At 35.3% G+C, this 23,535-nt stretch overlaps 1 protein-coding gene and 1 pseudogene across 21 annotated transcripts in view; one reads left to right on the top strand and one right to left on the bottom strand.

Annotated features, from left to right (window-relative positions):
* The window catches only part of GPHN (gephyrin), a 750,954-nt gene that overhangs the window by 513,500 nt on the left and 213,919 nt on the right, over positions 1 to 23,535 (bottom strand). The gene's annotated exons all lie outside the window — the stretch shown is intronic.
* Positions 21,532 to 21,861, top strand: LOC143652638 (cytochrome c pseudogene; annotated as a pseudogene).

Raw genomic sequence — 23,535 nt, 5'->3', positions numbered from 1 at the left:
TTTTATTGAGTCTTCCATTCCTTTTGCTCATTTTGAGTATAGTATAGGCTTTATTTACAATTTCTCTAAATGTTAGGTTACATCACTGATTCAACAATTTCTTTTTTAATATAAGCAGGTAGAGTCAGCACCATTTAAGGAAGAGACTGCTTTTTCAACCTACGTAGCTGGTTGCACTTGTCAAAAAATCGGTTGGCCATAGATATATGGATTTATTTAGGCACACTCAATTCTGTTCCATTAATCTGTATGCCTTTCTTTACAACAGTACCATGGAGTTTTGACTACTGCAGCTTTATAATAAGTTTTGAAATTGGAAATAGTGAGCCTCCAATGTTGTTCGACCTTTGTAATATGAAACGGCTACTAGGCCCTCAATATAAATTTAAGTCTCAGCTTTTCCAATTCTACTAAAAAGACTGCTGGGATTTTGACAGGAATTGAGTTGAATTCATAGATTGTTTAGGGTAGTGAAAGCTTAATAGAAATAAGTCTTCCTGCCATGAAAACAAGGTGTTTTGACATTTATTTAGGTCTTCTTTTATTTCTTTCAGCAATATTTTGCAGTTTTCAGTGTACAAATGTTTCATCTCTATGTTTAAAATTATTCCTATGTATTTTACTTTTTTAGGGGCTAATGGAAATGGAATTGCTTTCAAAATTTCTATATCAGAAGTTTTTTTTGCCCGTGTATACAAACATAACTGATTTTTGCATATTAGACTTGTAGCATGCTACTTTGCTAAATCCATTCATCAGTTCCACTAATTTTTTGGTGAATTCCTTGGGATTTTTTATATAAAGGCTCATGTCATCTGTGAACAGAGAGAGATTACTTCTTTTCCAATTTGAATGTCTGCATTTCTTTATATTTTGTCTTTAAATAATATATATCTAAACTAGTTTGAGATAAGTCTTAAAAGAATATTAATGGGGGACTTCTGCCCTAAAAGTAACATACCCATAAAAAGTAACATCATTTTCAAGCTAAAAACAAACCAAAAACACCTTCTGCTTATTCTCTCATACCTCCTCAAATATTTAATGACAGTTATGTTTTCCTTTAGCATACCCTTCTTCAAGCCAGATATCTCCAGTTCATACAACTCTACTCAATAAAATAAGTGGGATAGCAAATGACATAAAGGAGATCAAGAAGACAGGAGAAGAAAATAAAAAGGAATTTGAAAGAATAAATAGAAAAGCAAAGAGGCACACAACACCAGATTTGAAGAGACAGAAGAAAGAATAAGTGATATAGAGGAAGGATAACTGAATTAGAAGACTCAAAACAGCAAATGGCAAAAAAGATGGAAAAAACTGAATGGGAACTCAGGGAAATGATACAGAAAACAAAGCGCAGAAATGTAAGAATCATTGGTGTCCCAGAAGGGGAAGAGAGGAGTAAAGGGCTAGGAAGAGTAGTTGACGATATAATGGGGAAACTTCCCAACCATCAAAAAAGACATAAATATACAAGTCAAAGAAACCCAAAGAACTCCAAACAGAATAAATTCAAATAGGCCTTCCCCAAGGCACATGCTAATCAGCCTGTCAAATGTTGAAGAGAAGTAGAAAATACTGAAAGCCGCAGGAGCAAAACAATCTACTACATACAAGGGAAATCAAATAAGACTGAGTTCAGACTATCCAACTAGAACCCTGGAGGCAAGAAAGCAGTAGTATGACATATTTAAGATCCTGAAAGAGAAAGACTTCCAGCCAAGAATTCTGTACCCAGCCAAATCGTCCTTCAAAGTAGAGGGAGAGATTAAAGTTTTTAAAGGCAAAGAAGTCCTGAAAGAATTTGTCAACAAGAGACCAGCCCTACAAAAAATACTAAAAGGAGCTCTGTCGGCTGAAAAAAAAGACAGGAGAGGGAGGTCGGGAGGAGGGCACAGAAGTGAAGAGTACCACTAAGGGTAATTTAAATCATACAAAGAGAAAGAGGAAAAGAATATATAGATCTGACAAACAGTAAAAGAAAAAAAGGATGGTGGAATCAAGAAATGCCTTTTCAGTAATAACTTTGAATATTAATGGACTACACTTACCAATTGAAAGATACAGATTGGCAAAATGGACTAAGAAGCATAATCAAGCTATATCCTGCTTACAAGAGACTCATCTTAGACACAAGGATACAAATAGATTGAAAGTGAAAGGATGGAAAAATATTTTCCATGCAAGTCATAACCAAAAGAAAGCAGGAGTAGCTATACTAATATCAGACACAGACTTTATATGTAAAGACATCATAAGAAATAAAGAAGGACACTATATACTAATTAAAGGGTCAATCATCAAGAAGATATTACAATCATAAATGTTTATGTTTCCAATCAAGGAGCTCTAAAGTATATGAGACAGACATTGGCAAAACTGAAGGGAGCAATACATGTTTCAATAGTAGTAGGAAACTTCAATACATCACTCTCCTCTATAGACAGAACAACCAGACAGAATCAAGAAGGAAAGAGAGACCTTAAGTAACTTGATAAATGAATTAGACCTAAAAGACATATATAGGTCATTGCATCCCAAAGCACAAGGTTATACACTCTTCTCTAGTGCTCCTGGAACATTCTCCAGGATAGAGCATATGCTGGGGACGAAACAAATCTTTATAAATTTAAAAAAATATTGAAATTATTGGAAGCACTTTCTCTGATCCCAGTGGGATGAAGATGGATCTCAATAACCAACAAAAACGAGAACATTCACAAACATGGGGATTAAAGAACACACTCTTAAACAACCAGTGGGTCAAAGAAGAAAGTGCTAGAAAAATCACTAACTATCTGGTGATGAATGAAAATGAGAACACAACTTATCAGAATTTATGGGATACGGCAAAGGCTGTGCTGAGAGGGAAATTTATTGCCCTAAATGCCTGTATTACAAAACAAGAAAGAGCAAAAATCAAGGACTTAACAGCAAACCTGGAGGAACTTGAGAAAGAACAGCAAACTAATCACAAAGCAAATAGAAAAAGAGAAATAACAAAGATTAAAGGGGATATGAATGAATGGGAGAACAATAGAAAGAATCAATAAAACCAAAAGATGATTCTTTGAGAAAATCAGTAAGTTGATGGGCCAACTCTGTAAGTGAAATCACTGCCCTGCCCCCTACTACGTGGGACATAACATCAGGTGTGAGAGTCTCCCTGTTGACATGGGAGAGGACTCCCAGGGATGAATCCAGCCTGGCACCATAGAATCAAGAATTACATCCTAACCAAAAAGGGGTGGAAAAGTATAATAAATAAAGTATCAGTGGCAAAGAGTTCAAATAGTTGAGGTTACTCTGGATGTTGCTCTTAAGCAAAAAGCTTCAGGCAGACCTTGCTGCCCACCATAACCTGCCAACTCCCTACCAGGACCATTCCAGCCAATCCTAAAGAACATCTAGGGAAATATATAAGATTCCAGGGTTCCAGGCACTAGAGTAACTTTCCAGAAACCTACAACTTCCAGATGGGTTCTGAAACCCAGCCCAAACTCTCCAGGACATCAAGATAGTCCCATCTCCCTACTTCATATCAGTGACAGACCCTTCCAATATCAAAAATTTAGATTGCCATAACCCAAACAATCCCAAAGAGAGGTATGAAAAGATCAAAGGTGATGGTGGAATTATACATAGATATAGGACTTAACAAATGAATATGAATGCTGAATCATTAAATTGATGTCTTTTACTCTCTAGTATTTTAGAGCAGCTTGAAGTAAAAACCTAAAACTGTGAAATTATAACCTATGTCAAAGTCTGAAATATGTTCTACAACCAATTGTGGTGATGTGCTTTGAAATTTATAGCTTTTTTTGCATATATGTTATTGTTCACAAAAAAAAAAAAGGAAAAAAATCGACTGTGATGATAAAGTATTTACGCCCTCCAGCCTCCTATATTCTGGAGCAGCTAGAAGGAAAAATACTACAGTGTCATATGGTAGCCCATTACAAACTCTGGGGTATATCCTGTAACCACTTTTCAAAGAGTGCTTTGAAAACTATTGCTTTTTTATTTCTTTGCTTTGTATATATGTTATACTATACAATAATAAAGTTAAAAAACAAACAAAAAACCTGTTACGCACCCCAGAAAAGCCATGTGCTTTATACTGATCTAATCTTGATGGGGGGCAGACCTATTGTTGAGTGAGATCTTTTAGATTAAGTTGTTTCCATGGAGATGTGACCTACCCAATTCGTGAGTGTGATCTTTTGATTAGGTAGTTTCCAGGCAGATGTGTCTCCACTCAGTCCAGGTGGTTCTTAATCTGCTTATTGGAGTCATTTAAGAGGGAACTATTTTGGAAAAAGCAGAGGGACGACACAGAAAGAGATGCAGAAAGAAATCACCCCCAGGGAAGCAGTTTGAAATCAAAAGCCAAAGGACCAGCATACACCAGCCACATGTCCTCCCAGCTGCCAGAAGTGCTACAGAAGCCATCCAGTTGGCTCTGGATGCCTTAAATAGGCCACTTTTATTGCCTTAGAACTATAAACTTGTAAGTTAATAAATCCCCTTAAAAAAAAAAAAAGAGGAGGAGGAGTATAACAAAGAAGATAAGATTCAACAAATGAGTATGACTGCTGAATCATTACATTGATATTTCTTTTGGTCTCCAGTGTCTTGGAGCAGGTAGAAGAAAAAAAAGTTAAAAATCCTGGCTGTAACCCATACCAAACTTTAAAATCTGTTCTAAAAGTACTTGCTAAAATATACTTGGAAATTTATTGTTTTTTTCTCTACAGATGTTGTATTTCACAATAAAAAAATAAGTTAAAAAATAAAATAAATCCCCTTTATAAAAGCCAACTGATTTCTGGTATTTTTCATTATGGTAGCAATAGCAAATAAAACATGGCATTCATCATTACAATTGATTTTTGAACATTTTGATTATTCCAAAAACAATAAAAATAAGAATAAAAATAAAAGTAAAAAAGAACACTCAAAACACCCCATGTTCCTCACCCTGTTATTTATTTTATGCCTTCTTTTTTTTTTTTTTTTTTACTCATCCATCCATACACTGGATAAAGGGAATGTTAGTTACAAGGTTTACACACTCACACATTCATACCTTAAAAGCTCTAGAGTTATTCGGTCATTTTCTTGAATCAAGGCTATTAGATTACAGTTCAATAGTCTCAGGTATTCTCTTCTAGCTACTTCAGTACACCAAAAAACTGAAAAGGCATGTCTATATACTACATAAAAACAACCTCCAGAATGGCCTCTTAACTCTATTTGGAATATCTCAGCTACTGAAACTTTATATTGTTTCATTTCTCTGCCCCCTTTTGATGAAGAAGGCTTTCTCATTAACATGATGCCAGGGCCAGGCTTGTTCCCAAGATTCATCTCCCACATTGCCATGGAAATTTATACCCCTGGGAGTCATGACCCACGTAGTGGGCAGAGAGAGTGAGCTCAACTGAAAAGTTCGCTTAGAGAGAGAGGCCTCATCTGAACAAAAAGAGGTTCTCTGGGGTGGCTCTTAGGCATAATCATAAGTAGATTTAGCTTCTCCTTTGCAGTAATAAATTTCATAAGGGCAAGTCCGAAGATCAAGGGCCTGTCCCATCAAATTTATTATTTTTTTAAATTATTTTCTTTTAAAAACACCGTGAAGTAGTAGACAGTATCATTAATCCATTTGACAGCTGAGGAAGTTGAGACTCTCAGCGGTTAACTGATCATCTCACATCATTAGTAACTGAAATAAACTAGAGTTAACTGCAGAAAATTTAAATCAGGGTCAGTGTTATTTACATCATCCTGAAGGAGTTACATTAGCAATCTAATGATTCTCATATTCTTAGTCCAGCCCACAATGATTTCTTATCTAGACCATGGTCAGCAAACTTCTTCTGTAAAGGGCCAGACTGTAAATATTTTAGGCTGTGCAGGACATATGGTCTCCCTCACAACCACCCAACTCTGCTGCTGTAAAACTAAAGCAACCATAGACAATACATGAACAACTGAGTGGGGCTCTATTCTAATAAAACTTTGTTTATGAAAAGTTAAATAGACACCAGGCCAGATATGGTCAGTTTGCCAACACCTAGCGTAGACCATACATCTCATACATTTGGTTTCTCTCCAATTTAAGAATGAAAGCTCAGATCACCCAAAAATAATCTAGAAAAAGCAGCTATACCAATATCTTTAATTCTGCCTGTTTGGTCCTGATGCAATGACTATACTCTTGAGTCCATGTTCCATTGTGTACATTTAGTAATGAACCTTCTTATATATTAGAAATATCCAAAATTTCAGGTAGTAACAAATTATTCATTGTCCACTGGTACATTTAGAAAGGATATATATAGAATTTCAAAAATCTAATGGGACTGTGAAGTCGTAATTACATGACTTGCTACATAATCAAGGAAAATTATAAATACTGAATTTTATAGTTGGCATGTAAATATTTTTGTTTGACAAAATTCATCACTGACAATATTATGTCAGAAAACTATTTAGTACCAATTCACTTCAACTAATATTTAGGAAGACTAACTAAAAAAATGTCTTAGTATTCAGGATGATATAGTAGTATATAAAAAGTAAGGAAGAGATGTAGATTCTTCTTAGGAACAAAATAGACATACACAGATATAAAATATTAGATATAGATATTTTCTATTTATGAATCAAAATATTCCAAATCATTACATTTCCAAATAATTCTCAAATAATAAATTTACTGGGAAGTAACATCCAAGTAATGAAAGTCTCAAAAAAACGTTAAAGATTTTTCTAATGAGGAATTCTTAAGGTTAATTTAGTTTGTGAGATAACAGATCAACACATATTCTTTTAAGGGAAAACCCAAAGGCATTTCATAGCAATATGAAAATAAGGAATTTAACCCACTTCAGTAACAAAACTTAAACCGCTTCCTCTAGGGTTCCCTAAAGCCCTTTTAGAGGGTTCACAAGGTCAAAATTACTTCCATAAAAACAAGAAGATATTACTTGCCTTTTTTATGGTGATGAGCTATGCAATGGTGGGTACAACTGTTATATCTAGCATGAATTAAGACAGAGTATTTTACAAATATTCACAATATTCTTTACTGCCATACACCCCAGTTGAAAGGAAAATAAAAAAGAACTTTCATTTAAGACTATTCTAATGACACAGTAAAAATACTGTAAAAAAATTAGTAAAAATACTAATTTTATTAAATTTTAACCCTTGAATACATAGGTCTATAAGAATCTGCTCGACAAAATGGGAAGTATGCACAGCACTTCTGCTGTGCTAACTGCAAACTTAGCACAAGCTAAATTAGCTGGTTTTACTATGAAACATGTTTACTTGAAAGACTACAGTTATTCAGGTATGTGGCAAACATTTTTTTATAAATGAATAAAATGAATCTGTTGCTTCAATGAAAACTATTTTCTTTGCACTGACAAAATTCAAGCACTAACATGAGATTTTTAATAAATTACATCAGCCACTAAAAGTCTGATACCTTCCCAATACTTAGATATCTCTGAGACCAGTGATATTAATAATAAAAATTAATGAGTGTTCATTTTCAATGTTATATAATGAAGTAGGTTTACATATGAAAATGTGCATAAATTCAGAGAAGCAATATTTCCAAATGACCAAAATGATGCATGTAAGAAAGATAACTCAGGCAAAGAGACCATTTAGACATTTTAATTAGACTTTTTATTTTGAGATAATTTTAGATAAACATGCAGCTATTAACAACTGTAATAAATAAATAAACAAAGCAGTGGATTCTTTCCCCACCATCCCACAATAGTAACAGCTTGCAGAATAATAAAATATCACAACCAGGATATTAAAACTGATACAGTAAGATACAGAACACTTTCATTGCCACAAGCTTCCTTCACACTCAATTCCATCCTGACAATCACTAATCGGTTCTTCAGTTCAATAATTTTATAATTTCAAGAATGGCAAATAAAAGGGAACATATACTATTTAATCTTTTTGGACATGCTTTTTCTTATTCAGCATACTTCTCTGGAGATCACTGAGATTATTGTGTTTACCAACAGTTTGTTTCTTTTTATTGCTGAATAGTATTCCAAAGTTATAGATGTATCACAATTTAACATTCAACTACTAGATGTTATTTGGATTATTTCTAATGTTTGATAATTATAAAGCTTTCATAAGCATTCATGTATAGGTTTTGTGAACATAGTTTTCATTTCTTTGGAATAAATGCCCTAGAACACAACTGGTAAGTCATATGGCTTATGAGAGTTCTTTATACATTCTACTGTGTGGAACTGAAATGATATATGGACCGTAGAAGAGCCATGTTTTAATCAAAATCCTATTTTATAAAGGCAGAATAATTCCTATTCAATACTGTATGTTTGAAACTGAAATCAGATCTTCTCCCTGGAAATGTGATTTAATCAAGAGTGGTTGTTAAACTGGATTAGGTGATGACATGTCTCCACCCATTTGGGTGGGTCTTGGTAAGTTTCTGGAGTCTTATAAAAGAGGAAACATTTTGGAGAATGAAGGAGATTCAGAAAGAGTAAAGCAGAATGACAGAGCCACGAGAAGCAGAGTCTACCACCAACGACCTTTGGAGATGAAGAAGGAAAATGCCTCCCAGGGAGCTTCATGAAACAGGAAGCCAATTCTTCTTCATGAAGAAGCTAGCAGATGATGCTGTGTTTGCCATGTGCCCTTCCAGATGACAGAGGAACCCTGACCGTGTTCACCAGGTGCCTTTCCAGATGAGAGAGTAACACTGACTGTGTTTGCCATGTGCCTTTTCACTTGAGAGAGAGACTCTGAACTTCATCAGCCTTCTTGAACCGAGGTATCTTTCCCTGGATGGATGCCTTTGATTTTCTCAGCCTTAGAACTGCAAACTAGCAACTTATTAAATTCCCCTTTTTAAAAGCCATTTCATTTCTGGCATATTGTATTCCAGCAGCTAGTAAACTAGAACATCTATATACTAGTTTTTTGTTGGATAGGTGATTTGCAAATATTTTTTTCCATTCTGTAGCCTGTCCTTTTGCCCTCCAAACAGAGTCTTTAACAGAGCAAAACTTTATAATTTTGATCAACTCCAATTTGTCATATTTCCTTTTATGGGTAATATTTTTCATCAGCTTTAAGAATTTTTCACCAAGTACTACATCCCAAAGATTTTCTCCAATGTTTTTTCCTAAAATTTTCAAAATTTTATATTTTATATGTAGGCCTGTGACCTATTTTAGCAAGTTTTTATTTAAGGTGTGAGGCTAGGTTGGGTGAACATTTATTTCTTTTGCCTATGAATAGTCCATTCATTCTAGCACCATTTGTCTAAAAGTCTATCTTTTCTTCAATGAATTGCTTTTGCACCTTTGGTAAAAATCAGCTGGGAATATTCATGTGGTTCTATTTCAGGGTATTCTACTCTTTTTCACTGATCAGGTAATTGCCAATATGAGACAGTCTTGATTACTGCATCTATGCCATAAATCTTGAAATTGAGAACAGTGATTCCCTCTCTTAAATAATCTTTTTCAAAATTGTTTTGGCTATTGTAGTCCCTTTCTTTTCCATAAAAATTTTAGAAAGATCTTGTCTATGTATTCAAAAAACCTTTGTGAAATTTTCACAGCAAGTGTGTTAAACATGCGTATCAATTTGGGAAAAAATGTTATCACTACTTTCTGGAATCTTCTGAATCATTATTAGATCCCTTTGATTTCCCTCATCAGCATTTTGTAGAATTTTTCAGTATAAAATTCTTTGTGTGTTTTTTATTTTAAAGAAGTACACTTCAGTATTTCTTTTTTTTTTTGAGCAAATGTAAATGGTTTTAAAATATGGTGTTCATAAGTTCATTACTCATTTATAGAAATATAATTCATTTTTGTATATTAATCTTACATCATATATTCTTACTGAACTCAGCTATTAGTTCTAGAAGGTTTTTTGTAGATTTCCTAGGAATTTCTACACAGAAAATTATGTCATCTGCAAACAGGGTCAGTTATATTCCTTCATTTCTGATCTGTATTCCTTTTATTTCCTTTTCTTGCCTTATTATATTGGCCTTTCATTTATTTTTCTAGATTGGGAGACACCTTTACCAGGTGTCACAGGATGCCAATACTAAAGGAAATAGGAATAACTAAAATAAGCTACTGAAATTCTTCAGACCTTTGTTACCTATTAACTATGATTGTCTCTCTTTGTCTCTGATGGGTATAAAAGCCAATTGAATAATCACTTCTGGGGGGCTTATTTGAGAAATCTCCCCAGTTCCTCAACTGGTGTAAATAAACCTATTTTTCCTCCTAGCCCTGCTCAATGTGACCTCTGTTAGCTGCACCCAATGGAGAACCCAAATTATGGAAGTGCCTCTTTTACACTAAGACAATGTAATTTTGAAAAGAACAAATAAAATTTGCTCACCTTGTCTGAAGCCAATGGTACAGACAAAAGTGGATAAGACTCATCTTAGCCATTAGCATCTGAAAGAAGTTGGAGATTTTAGGGTGAATTCAAAATTCTTGGTAGGGAAGAGACACTTCAGGAATGGCAGCATAAGGAGCTCCTCAGACACTTACTCCAACTGTAAGTGATGAATATTAAAAACAAATCAAAGCAAAACAATGACTTAAAGTCTCTGAAAATTATTCTAAGGGCAAGTAGCAGATGGAGAATCATTAACTAAGGAAAATCTACTGAAGCTTGGTAAGAACAGTGAGAATCTGTGGTATTTGAGTCAAGACTCACTCAAATTGACCCCTACCTCAAGGAAGGGTCTACTGTAGGTAGCATAGTCAAGATTACAGGGCCATTTCACCTCCTAATCCTTGTCTGATGCTAAAAAGTATATCCCTTGCAGGGACAAGTCACCAGCATTTCTCATTCCTCCAGCTCTAAACTACAGAAGCTCTCTATTCTAGGGGAGATCTGCTGAGAGTGGGATTACCTTTCTTCACCCATTGCAGACTCATAGCGAAAAGGTTTTACCTTTTGTAGAACAAGCCAAGAATACTGGGTCTCTACTGCCCCCAACGCTGTTCAGTCAAAGAACAGATTCCATGCCAGGAGAGGCAAGCCAAGGACATCAGGGGTGGCCTCATTCATCCAGCAATCTGCTCAAAAAGCAGGGGTATAACTTTAAGAAAAGTGAGCCACAGTCCCCACCCCCAGCTCCAAAGAAGTACTGCCACGGTTTTTTCTAGAGAGAGAGGCAAGATTTTTAAAAACATATTCAGAAGTTCTCCTTAAGGATTTGGAACTGAGCATGTTAAGTTCAAGCCTAAAAGTGCTGTCAAAAACAGTGGAGAATTTTGGGACCAAGCAATTAAGACAAGGCTGGTTGCTCCAGGATAGCAACATGCTACACCTTCAATAAGCTGGAACAAAAATAATCAGGGAAAGAGATGCCTTAGACGAGACCTCCTGGAGCCAAAACAAGTCTCAAATATTAGTCACAAAAACAACGCCTGCAAAGGAGGCTGAATTTAATTGGATTAGACTGTAGAGCAATTTACACTCCAGGAAATTGTTGAAAACAATAGAGAAATGAGCCAAAATTGAGGGGAGGCTAACAGTCGGGTGTGATAATAACAGGAATACTAGGTAGATGCTCAAAAGAACAGAGACGGAGGGTCAAAGAGAGCTCTGCTAAAATCACTGTTATCCCAGGGTGACTGTGCATTCTCAGTGATGCACCCTTGCAGGAACGAATATACACTGAGAAAATAGATTTACTGAGATAGTCCAATCAAGTCACTAAACAAATAAGCAAACAAGAAGCCCGGGGAAAGAGAGAAATCAATATCCAGAGTTGCTATAATATAGTCTAAAAAGCCCTATTTTCAACAACAGCAAAAAAACTGAGACATGCAAAGAAACGAAAAGTATAACTTTTACAAAAGAAAATGAAAAAGAAAAAGAAACTGCCTATGAAAGGGCCCAGAAGTCAGATTAAGCAAAAGATTCAAAGAAGCTATTATAAATATGTTCAAATAATTAAAGGAAATCATGCTTACAGAAGTAAAAGATGGTAAATGGCAATATCTAAAAAATAAAAAAAACAGTAAAGAGATAGAAATTATATTTTTGAAACATTCAAATGAAATTCTGGAGTTGAAAAGTACAATAACCAAAATGAAAATTCACTAGAGGAGCACAACAGTAGATTTAAATAGCAGAAGAATGAGTACATTCGAAGACTGATCAACAGAAATTATGCAATCCTAAGAACAAAGAAAAAAACAGACAAAAAAAATGAACAGATAATCACAGAAATGTGGGGCACATTATGCACATATGCATAATGGGAGTACCAGAATGAGAGGAGAGAAAAAAATTAGACATTTTAACTGAAACCTCCCCAAATATGACAGAAACATTGATCTACTAATACAAGAGGCTCAACCAATTGCAACTGGAATAGAGAGAAAGAGACATACAAACACATCAAAACAAAATGTTGAAAGAAGAAATCTTGAAAATTGAAAGAGAAAAATGATTCATCTAAACAACAGAACCTCAATAAAATTAATATCTTATTTCTCATCAGAAACAAGGGAGTCCAGAAGGCATATTCAAATTATTCAAAGAGAAGAACTGTAAATCAAGAATTTTGTATCAAGCAAACTCTATTTCAAAAATAAAGGCAAAATAAACACTTTCACAGATAAAGTTGTCAGGATTTGTTACTAGTAGACCAACATTACAAGAAATAGTGAACTTTTCAAAAAAGAAAGCATGTTATGCAAGAAAGTAATTCAAATACAAATACACATACACAAATAGCAAACAAAGGGTACTGGCAAGTGTAATTATGGAGGTAATTAAAAAAGACAGTAAAATTGCATATTTTTCTTTCTCCCCTTAACTGATTTAAAAAACAATTGCATAAGCAATATATGTAAGAATATTGCTGGGACTATAACACATAGAAATGAAATATATTTGACAATAACACCAAAAAGAAGAAATTAGAAAAAGCTGCATTTCATAAGAAAATTACATGAAGTAGCCTATCAAAAATCCACAGGAATAAATGGAGAAAACAAAATCTCATAAAAAAAGCTTAATATAATAAAATCTGTAAATTTAGAGATGTATGTTTTTCTTTCATTTCATAGCATCTTTGAAAACACAAAATTTTAGAACAATTCTAACAATGAATTCTGTAACATACATAACAAATGTAGTATGTATAATGATAACAGTACAAGTGAGAAGAAAGAATAGAGCTATATAGGAGTAAAGTATATTTCACTTGCATTCAGTAATATAAAGTTTAAGTAGATAATCATAAGTTGAGGCATATACACTAAACTATAGAACTATGAAGAAAATAACTTAAAATACAGTGAAAAAGTCATTAAAGGAATTAATATATTACACCTAAAAGACACTCAATGCAAAAGAAAGCAGGAAAGAACGAATAGAAGAACAAATAAAAGATAAGACAAATAGAAAACAAAATCTAAAATGCCATACACCAATGATTGTAATAGCATTATTCACAATAGACAAAAGAGGGCAGCAATCCAAGTGTCCATAAACAGACAAATGGATAAACTAAATGTGATACACACACACATACACATACATACAATAGTACATTCTTCAGCCATAAAAAGGGATGAAGTTCTGCTGTGTGCTACAAAACAGATGAACTTTGAAGACATCAAGCTGAATGAAACAAGCCAGACATAAAAAGAAAAACATTGTATGTTCTTGCTTAAATGAAATACCTAGAAGAAGCATATTTCCTAGAGATAGATAATAGAGTATGGCTTACCAGAGGCTGGGGTGGAGAGTGTGGACAGTGTTTTTTAAAGGGTACAGGCTTCTATTTGAGGTGATGAAAAAGTTGGAGTAATCAGTGTCAGTAATGGTAGAATCAGTAATGGTAGAACAATGTTGTAAATGCAATAAATACTACTGAAATGTAAACCTGAAAATGGTTAAAACACGTTACCAAAAAACAAGTTAAAAAAAAAACATAGAACGTCAGGCATAAATCCAGCTATAGCAATAACATTAAATGTGAATGGATTAGGAAACTTCAGGGAAGATGGTAGATTCAGGACATACTATCAAGGAAAACAGCTAGTGGAGAAGCAAGAATTGTCTGAAACAACAGTTTTGGGGCACCAGAGGCCAGGGGAGTATTGCACAAAATCCAAGAAATAGCCAAAGGACAAGAGAAACTGAGAAACTGCAGTAAAAAAAACTGAGTAACTCACTTGGCGGCAGCTGTCAGTGTCTATTCCACATTCTCAAGGTAAGCCACCTCGGGGTCTGACTGCTGACAGGACAGAGGGATGTGGAAGTGCTCTTCTTTCCCAATAAGTGAGTTGGGGGATGAGGGTGGGCATAGCTGAACACTGAGCATGACTTTTGATCAGCAAATTTTGATTGCTGGGTCCCTGTGATGAACTGTCAGGGTTATTTGGAGTTGGTCTGTCCACCTTTAATAGGTCTCTGGCCCTGTTGATGCTAGGAAATACTGACTTCAGAACATCCTCTCCAGGGTGACAGTCTGCTCAGAATCTACCCTCTAGACAAAAAATAATTAGAGGCAAGGAAAGGTGATTTTAAAAAAAGTATATAGGGGGTGGTATGATGATGGCTTGTGGCAGAATTCTCACTTGCCATACCGGAAACCCGGGTTCAATTCCCAGTGCCTGCTCATGTAAAAATAAACAAACAAAACTATAGGCAAAACAAAAACAAACAAACAAAAAACAAGATTCCCCAAAGGAACAGAGAAAGGGAAGCCTTTTTCTGGGGGTAAAACAATTGCACAAAGACTATAATTGTGAAAATTGTACAAATATTCAGGGCAAGAATGAGATGAAGAACAACTAAAAAAATCTTGTCAATTACACATACAATTCTAAGGTTTTGAATAAGTTGAACTAAGTATCAAAGAAGAGCCTTAATACAAAGGCAATCAACAATAAAGCAAGAGACCAGAAAGACAAACTGACCTTCAGAGTAAATTCATCAAGATAATCAGATGCCTAGACCGCAGCAAAAATTTACAATCCATACTAAGAAACAGAAAGAGAGAGCTGAAAGCACTACCTTTACAGAAATAACACTGAATGTTAATGTATTAAACCTCCAAATCAAGATTCAGATTGGCAGAATGGATAAAAAAAAAAAAAAAAAAGTACAAAGTAAGGGTGGGCCACAGTGTTTCAGCAGGCAGAATTCTTGCCTGCCAGGCCGGAGACCCAGGTTCGATTCCCAGTGCCTGCCCATGTGAAAAAAAAAAAAAAAACAAGTACAATATCCTGCCTAAAAGAGAGCCACCTTAGACCCAAAGATACAAACAAATTGAAAGTGTACTATTAGAAAAGACATTTCACGCAAACAGTTAATAAAAAATTCACTGGGGTAGCACTAATAGCAGAAAAATAGATTTTAAACGCAAACCTGTTATAAGAGAAAAGGACATTACATATACATAAAAGGGGTAAGCCACCAAAAAAAAATAACAATCATAAATATTTATGCACCCAACCATGGAGCCCCAAAATATACATGAGGCAGACACTGACAAAACTGAAGAGAGAAAAAGACAAATTTAGAGTAATAGTTGGAGACTTAAATACACCACTCTCATCAATAGAGTGAACATTTAGACAAAAGATCAATAGGAAAACAGAGAACTTGAATAATTAGATAAATGAACTAGACATAACAGATAAACAACACTGCACCGCAAAGCTGCAGGATATACAATCTTCTCAAATGCTTTTGGATCATTCTCTAGGATAGAACATATGTTGGGACACAAAACAAGTTTCAATAAATTTAAAACAGTCAAACTATACAAAGTGCTTTCTCTGTGCATAAAGAGATTCTAAGACTCAACAACAAAATGGCAAACAAACCAATTAAAAAATGGGCAAAAGACATGAACAGACACTCGACAAAAGAGGAAATACATATGCATACTAAAAAAATACTCAACTGCACTGCCTGTTTGGGAAATGCAAATCAAAACAACAATGAGATATCATCAAATACCACTAGAATGTCCATTAAAAAAAAAACAAACAGAAACAACACGTACTGGGGAGAATGTAGAAAAATAAGCACATTTATCCACTGATGGTGGGAATGTAAAATGGTGCAGCCACTCTGGAAGGCAGTTTGGCGGTTCCTCAGAGAGCTAAGTATAGATCTGCCATATGGTCCAGCAATCCCATTACTAGGTATATATTCAGAAGAACTGAAGGCAAGGACACAAATGACAAATGCACACTGATGTTTATAGCAGCCAAGAGATGGAAACAGCCCGAATGTCCATCAACAAGTGAGTGGCTAGGTATATACACATGATGGAATATTACACAGCTGTAAGACAGAATAGAGCCATGAAGAATGTAACAACATGGATGAACCTTGAGGACATTATGCTGAGTGAAATCAGCCAGAAAGAAAAGGACAAATTCTGTATGGACTCAACTAATAGGAACTAATATTAATGCATGAACTTTGAGAATTGAAGTTAAGAGCACAGGTTATGAGGAGATAGAGGGTAGAGATCAGGCATTTGATATGCAACCAGACTGATTGTAAAAAATTCAGAAATGGATAGCACAATGCTACTGGTTGGTAGCATGATAAGTACACTGAATGACGCTGAATATGACTATGGTTGAGAGAGAAGGGCTGAGGGCATGTATGACACCAGAAGGAAAGACAGAAGATAAAGACTGAGACGGTATAACTTAGGAATGCCTACAATGGACAAAGTTGGGGATTAAATATACAAATACAAAAACACTTTTCCATGAGAATAAACGAACCAAGGTGTTAAAAATGAGATGGTATACAGAAAAAAATACAATGAATGCAAGCTAGGATCTACACTCAACAGTAACACTATAATCAACAGTAACACTGTAATTTGTTTCCACTGAATGTAACAAAGGCATTATAACAAAACTAAATTGCAACAAGTGGGGGATATGGTAGAGGGGCACAGATTCTTGCATAAGAAAAGGAAATGTCTTCACATAGATTATGGTGAAAAAGGGATGTATATTTACTTATGTTGAAATATATGATGAGCAAACAAAACTGTTTAAAAATGGACAAAGAGAAACAAGTGCTAGAGAAAATGTGGATAAGGAAATGTACCTATTCGCTGTTGGTAGGGAAGCTGAGAGGTGCAGCCACTTTGGAAGGGAGAGTGGTGGTCCCACAGGAGGCTAGGGGTGGGGTTGCCACATGATCCTGCAACCCCACAGCTAAGTATATACCTGGAAGAACAGAAAGTGGGGACACAAATGGACATTTGCACACTAGTGTTTATGGTGGCAGTGTTCATGATTCATGATGGATAGAGGTGGCCTAAGAGTACAACAATTGAGGAATGGAAGGTAGAGCTATGGCATAGACATACAAGGGACTACTGAGCAGTGGCGAGAAGGAATGAAGTTGAGAAGCATGCAACTAGGTTAATGAAACTCGAGGACGGTATGTTCAATAAAATGTCAGAAACAAAAAGACAAATATTACCATGTCTCATTCATATGGACTAACTATAACATACAAACTCAGAGAATTGAAGTTGAGATCATATGGTTATCAGATTGCAGCCTATTGTAATGGGGCCTAGATTGTAAGCTCTTACAGCAATCACATATCCACGGGAGTTGAAACTGTTATTTCTAAATTCTGAGATACTGAGCTATTCGTGCATAACTGGGTCATTCCCTGAAACTTCAGGAATTAACATGACACCTGAACACTGAAGCTATGAAAGTCAGCCCTATCGCTTATAGCAACTGTTTAAAAAGTTGAAAAAGTGATCAGACGTTGACTTGAGATATGAAGGAAGCTGATATGGACAGGAGTAAGGTAAATCAGAATATAGGGTAAAGGTTGATTTGGTCCATATTTTAAAACTTCAATTTCTGTGAGAAACCAAAGGAGGGATGTTTATTTGGTGTAAAATTTATATTTTGGGTAGTGCATTATCTAATTTAACTTGTATGGTCAGTTTATTTAAACTCCATAAATACACAGCATCTTGAACAGAGGAGGAAATCTTATTGGGTTGTACATGTTAGTGTGATGTCCCAATATATACCAGAGAAATTGGGCAGAGAATTAAAAAGTATTTGCAAAGTCCCCTTGGGGAAGTGGGGAGAAATCAGTAAATAATAGACATCCTCATCTGGGGAATTTCTGATATTCTTGTAAGCAGTGGGGACAACCAATTCAACGGGCTAGGCTCTCGATCTAGGGGTCCACCCCTATGAAACTTATTTCTGCAAAGGAGAAGCTAAGCCTACAAACAAGTATGCCAAGAGTCACTCCCAGAGGGCTTCTTTAGTTGATTAGATGTGGTCTCTCTGTCTAAGTCAACTTGGCAGGTGAACTCACTGTCCTACTCCTACTTGGGACACGACTCCCAGGGGTATAAATCTCCCTGGCAACATTGGACAGAACTCCAGGATAGCCTGGACCAGATTACGAAAGTTTTCTTGACCAAAAGGGGGAAGAAAGAAATTAGACAAAATAAAATTTTAATGGCTGAGAGATTCCAAATAGAGTCAAGAGGCTATCCTGGAGGTTATTATTATGTATTATATAGATATTCCTTTTTAGTTTATGGTTATTGGAGTGGCTAGAGGGAAGTACCTGAAACTGTGCAACTGTATTCCAGTAGCCTTGATACATTAAGATGATTTATATCTATACAGTTTTTATAGCATGACTGTGTGATTGTGAAAACCTTGTGTCTGATGCTTCTTTTATGGGCCAATGAGTAAAATAATAAGGATAAATAAATAATGGTTGGGGGATAAGGGGTAAAAAAAAATTGGGTAGACTGAAATACTAGTGGTCAAGAAAGGGAAGAAAAGGGGTATGAAATGTATAAGATTTTTCTTTCTATTTCTTTTTCTGGGATGTATGAGCTTTTTCTTTTTATTTCTTTTTCTGGAGTGATGCGAATGTTCTAAAAATGGCCATGGTAATGAATATGCAACTTGGTGATTATATTGTGAACCACTGATATATACTATGGATGGACTGTTTGTGTATGAAGATTTCTCAATAAAAATGTTTTTTTAAATAACTGACATTATACAAAGCTCTTTCTCTGACCATAATGGAATGAAGAAGGATATCACAATTGGTAAATCAAAGAAGAAATTGCAAGAGAATTCAGGAAATATCTTGAGATGAATGAAAACAAGAACACAACATACAAAAACATATGGATTGCATCTACGACAGTAGTTAGAATGAAATTTATAATCCTAAACACATTAAAAAAGAAGAAAAAATCAAAGGGCTAACTATACACCTGGAAGAACTAGGAAAAGAGCAGAAAACTAGCCCCAAGGTAAACAGATGGAAAGAAATGAAAAAAAAAGATTAGAGAGGAAATAAATGAAATGGAGAATAACAAAACAAAAACAAGAGAATCAATAAAACCACAAGTGGTTTTACAAGAAAATAAAAGTGACAAATCCTTTGCTATACTGACAAAGACAAAGAGTGAAAAGATGCATATAAATAAAATCAGAAATGATTAGGCAAGACTGGTATTAATTCTTCTTGCAATGCTTCATAGCATTCACCTGTGAAGCCATCTGGTTGCGTGAAATAAGCCAGACACAAAAGAACAAATATTGTATGATCTCACTGAAATAAACTGACTATAATAAACAAACTCAGAGATTTAGAATCTACAATATAGGTCTTCAGGGAGTACAATGGGGGTAGAGAATAGGGAGGTGATGCTGAGTTTACAAAGAATTTCTGTTTAGGTTGGTTGTTAATGATTGTTAATGGATAGTGGTGATACGGCACATTACTGAGTGTGCTCAATTAACAGTGTTGAATTATGTTGGTGAATGTGTTTGAAAGGGGAAGTTTGGGGTCATGTATGATACTAGAAGGAAAGTTAGAAAACAAAACATTATACTGTATAACACCAAATGTAAATGATGGGCTACAGTTGATTGTAATATTTTAATATTCTTTCATCAATTGCAAAAAAAGTACCTGTGATGGTTAGATTCTCATGTCAACTTGGCCAACTGATAGTGCCCAGCTGTCTGGTCAGGCAAGCACTGGACTAACCATTACTGCAAGGTTATTTCTTGGCTGGTTATTAAATCATCATCAGTTGGCTACAGCTGTGGCTAATTACATTTACAATTAACTAAGAGGGCATCTCCCGTAAGTGAGATAATCCAATCGTTTGAATTTGAACGGAGCGATTGAAGACTTCTAAGGAAGAAGAGAGAATTTTCACTTCTTCAGCCAGCAAGCCTCTACTGTGGAGTTCACTGAGACTCTTCATCAAAGTTGCCAGCTTTACAGACTGCCCTATAGATTTTGGACTTGCATTCCCATGGTTGCATGTGACACCTTTATAAACCTCATATTTACACAGATATCTCTTGTTGGCTCTGTTTCTCTAGAGAACCTGGATTAATATGGTACCACACTAATGAAAAGGGTCAAGAGTATGGGGAGAGTATTATGGTAATGTTGTATATTTTACCTGACTTTTCTGTAAACCTACAACTTCTCTAATTAAAAATGAAACTATAATAATTTTTTAAAAACCATTACAGGGCAATGCAATGGTGACTCAGTGGCAGAATTCTTTTCTGCCATGCCAGAGACCTGGGTTCAATTCCTGGAGTCTGTCCATGCAAAGCAAAAAAAAAAAGCCAATCTTGCAAAAAAAAAAAAAGAAAAAAAAAGCCAATCTGGAAAAACCATTACACTATGTGAAAGAAACCACACACAAAATAACACATGTGTATGATTCAATTTACTTAAAATATAAATATAAATAAATTTATATAGACAGAATTAGATTAGTAGTTATATAAGGTCATGGAAGGATAGAGGGATTCAGAGGTGACTGCTGAGCATTATGGGATTTTTTTTGAAGTAATGAAAATGTTCTAAAATTGACTGTGGTGATGAATGCACAACTCTGTGATTATACTAAAAGCCAGGGTTATACACTTTTGATAGATTGTATGGTATGTGAATATATCTCAATAAAAGAACTTTAAAAAATGTAAATGGATTAAACAATCCAACTAAAAGGTAGAGATTGCTAGATAAGAAAAAAAAATACCCAACTATATGCTGTGTGCAGGAGACACTACCTTTCCAGTAGTAACTAAAATGTTCTAAAATTGATCGCAGTGACCAGGTATCCAGTCACCTAGTCCCCCCAAAAAGAAGGTAAGAGTGATCTCACAAAGTGTTACAAGTATGACCAGCATGAGGTCAATAAAAGTCTCAATCTACTCAATGACAGCCAGGTCATATCTAAACAACTGGGAAACTACAACTTATCCTGGGTAGTCTGCTCAAATCCATTTACCTTAACTAAATAACTAATGTGAATAAATTAAGGAAGGAACTAAATTTAAAAGTTATAAATAGAGAGCAAGATGTCCAGCTCATGAGCATGGATTTTCATGTCATGTGTGATAAGAGAGTGAATTCAAAATGGGTGATGTTGAGAAGGGAAAGATTGTTGTTCAGAAATATGTCCAGTGCCACGCCATTGAAAAGGGAGGCAAGCACAATCCTGGGCCAAATCTGCATTATCTAATTGGGCAGAGTACAGGTTGGGCCCCTGGATTCTCTTATACAGATGCCAGTAAGAGCACAGACATTACTTGGGAAGAGGAGACAGTGATGGAGTATTTGGAGAATCCCAAGAAGTACATCTCTAGAACAAAAGTGATCTTTGCTGATATTGAGAAGAAAACAGAAAGGGCAGACTTGATAGCTTATCTCAAAAAAACTATTAATGTGGAAGAAAGGTTTATTTGATCTGGAACTGAAATTTTCTGTAGTGAGTAATCTAATTCAACCTATCTGTATAGCTCATTTGAACAACTGAAACACAGAATAAGAAAGAGGTCCTTTAATCCTGTATAGATTATTGTAATGCCTGGAAACATCCTAGAGCATATTAAGCAGATAATCAAAAAGTATTGGCAAAGTCCCTTGAGGGAGGGGAGAAAGAATATGGAACTATTAAATGTTAACATCAGGGAATCCCCTGATATTGTGTCAAACTTTAGGGATACCCAAATCACTAGGCCATGCCCTCGATCATGAGGCTTACTCTTGTGAAGCTTATGTAGGTAGGGGGGAAGCTTAGACTGCCTACAGGCATACCTAAGAGTTGCTTCTGGAGGACCTCTGTTATTGCTCAGATGTGGCTTCAGTCTCTCTAAGCCCAACTTTACAAGTGAAATCATTGACTTCCCCCGATGTGGGACATCACATCCAGGGGTGTAAGTCTCCCTGGTGACGTGGGAGATGACACCCAGGGATGAATCCAGGCCTGGCACCATGGGATCAACAATTATATCCTGACCATAAGGGGGAAAAGAAGTGTAATTAATAAAGTATCAGAGGCAGAGAGAGTTCAAATAGAGTTGAGAGGCTACTCTGGAGGTTATTCTTATGCAACCAGGTTGCATAAGACCTTGCTACTTATCATAACCTGCCAACCCCCAACCAAGACCATTCCAGCCAATCCTAAAGAACACCTAGGGAAAATACTAGATTCCACAAGGGTTCCAGGTCCTACAGTTAACTTTCCAGAAACCTACAACCTCCAGATGGGTCCTGAAACCTAGCCTAGACTCCCTAGAACATCAGGTAGTTCCATCTCCCTACCTCATATTAGTGACAGACCTTTCCAATACCAAAAATTTAGAATTGCCATAGCTCAAACAACTCCACAGAGAGGTATGGAAAGATCAAAGGTGATGGTGGAATTATACATAGAAGATAGGACTTAACAAATGAATATGAATACTGAATAATTAAGCTGATATCTCTTTTAGCCTCCAGCATTTAGAGCAGCTAAAAGTAAAAACACAAAATTGTGGAATTGTAACCCATGTCAAAGTCTGAAATATGTTCTACAACTAATTGTGTTGCTGTGCTTTGACATTTATAGCTTTTTTGTATATATGTTTTTGTTCACAAAAAAAAAAAAAGAAGGAAAAAAAGTCAACTGTGATGATAAAAAAGTATTTAAGTCCTCTAACCTCCTATATTCTGGAGCAGCTAGAAGGAAAAATACGAGAGGATCGTATGGTAGGCCATGACAAACTCTGGGATCTGTCCTGTAACAACCTGTTGAAGAGTGCTTTGAAAACTATTGCTTTTTCATTTCTTTGCTTTGTATATATATTATACTATACAATTTAAAAAGATTTTTAAAAAATCTATTAATGAATAATAGTTGGCCACTGCATTATTTATTATAAAACAGAGATGTCTTGTGATTTTTTTACATGTACCACATTTAAATTGATCTCATACACCAGAATTCAGATCATGAATGGCTGATAGGATATTTTTGTTGGACAGTCCTAAAATAAATAACATTAGCTTATAGTTAAATAAATATGATCAAGGTTTTTGAATTTTTATAGTAATTCTGGTTTGGCAAATGCTATCATTATTTCCCCCTTCTAAAGATAC

Source organism: Tamandua tetradactyla, chromosome 12, assembly GCF_023851605.1.
Source record: "Tamandua tetradactyla isolate mTamTet1 chromosome 12, mTamTet1.pri, whole genome shotgun sequence".
Classification (NCBI taxonomy): domain Eukaryota; kingdom Metazoa; phylum Chordata; class Mammalia; order Pilosa; family Myrmecophagidae; genus Tamandua; species Tamandua tetradactyla.
Note: the sequence above shows the minus strand (reverse complement) of the source record. Positions and strands in the feature narration are given on the sequence as shown.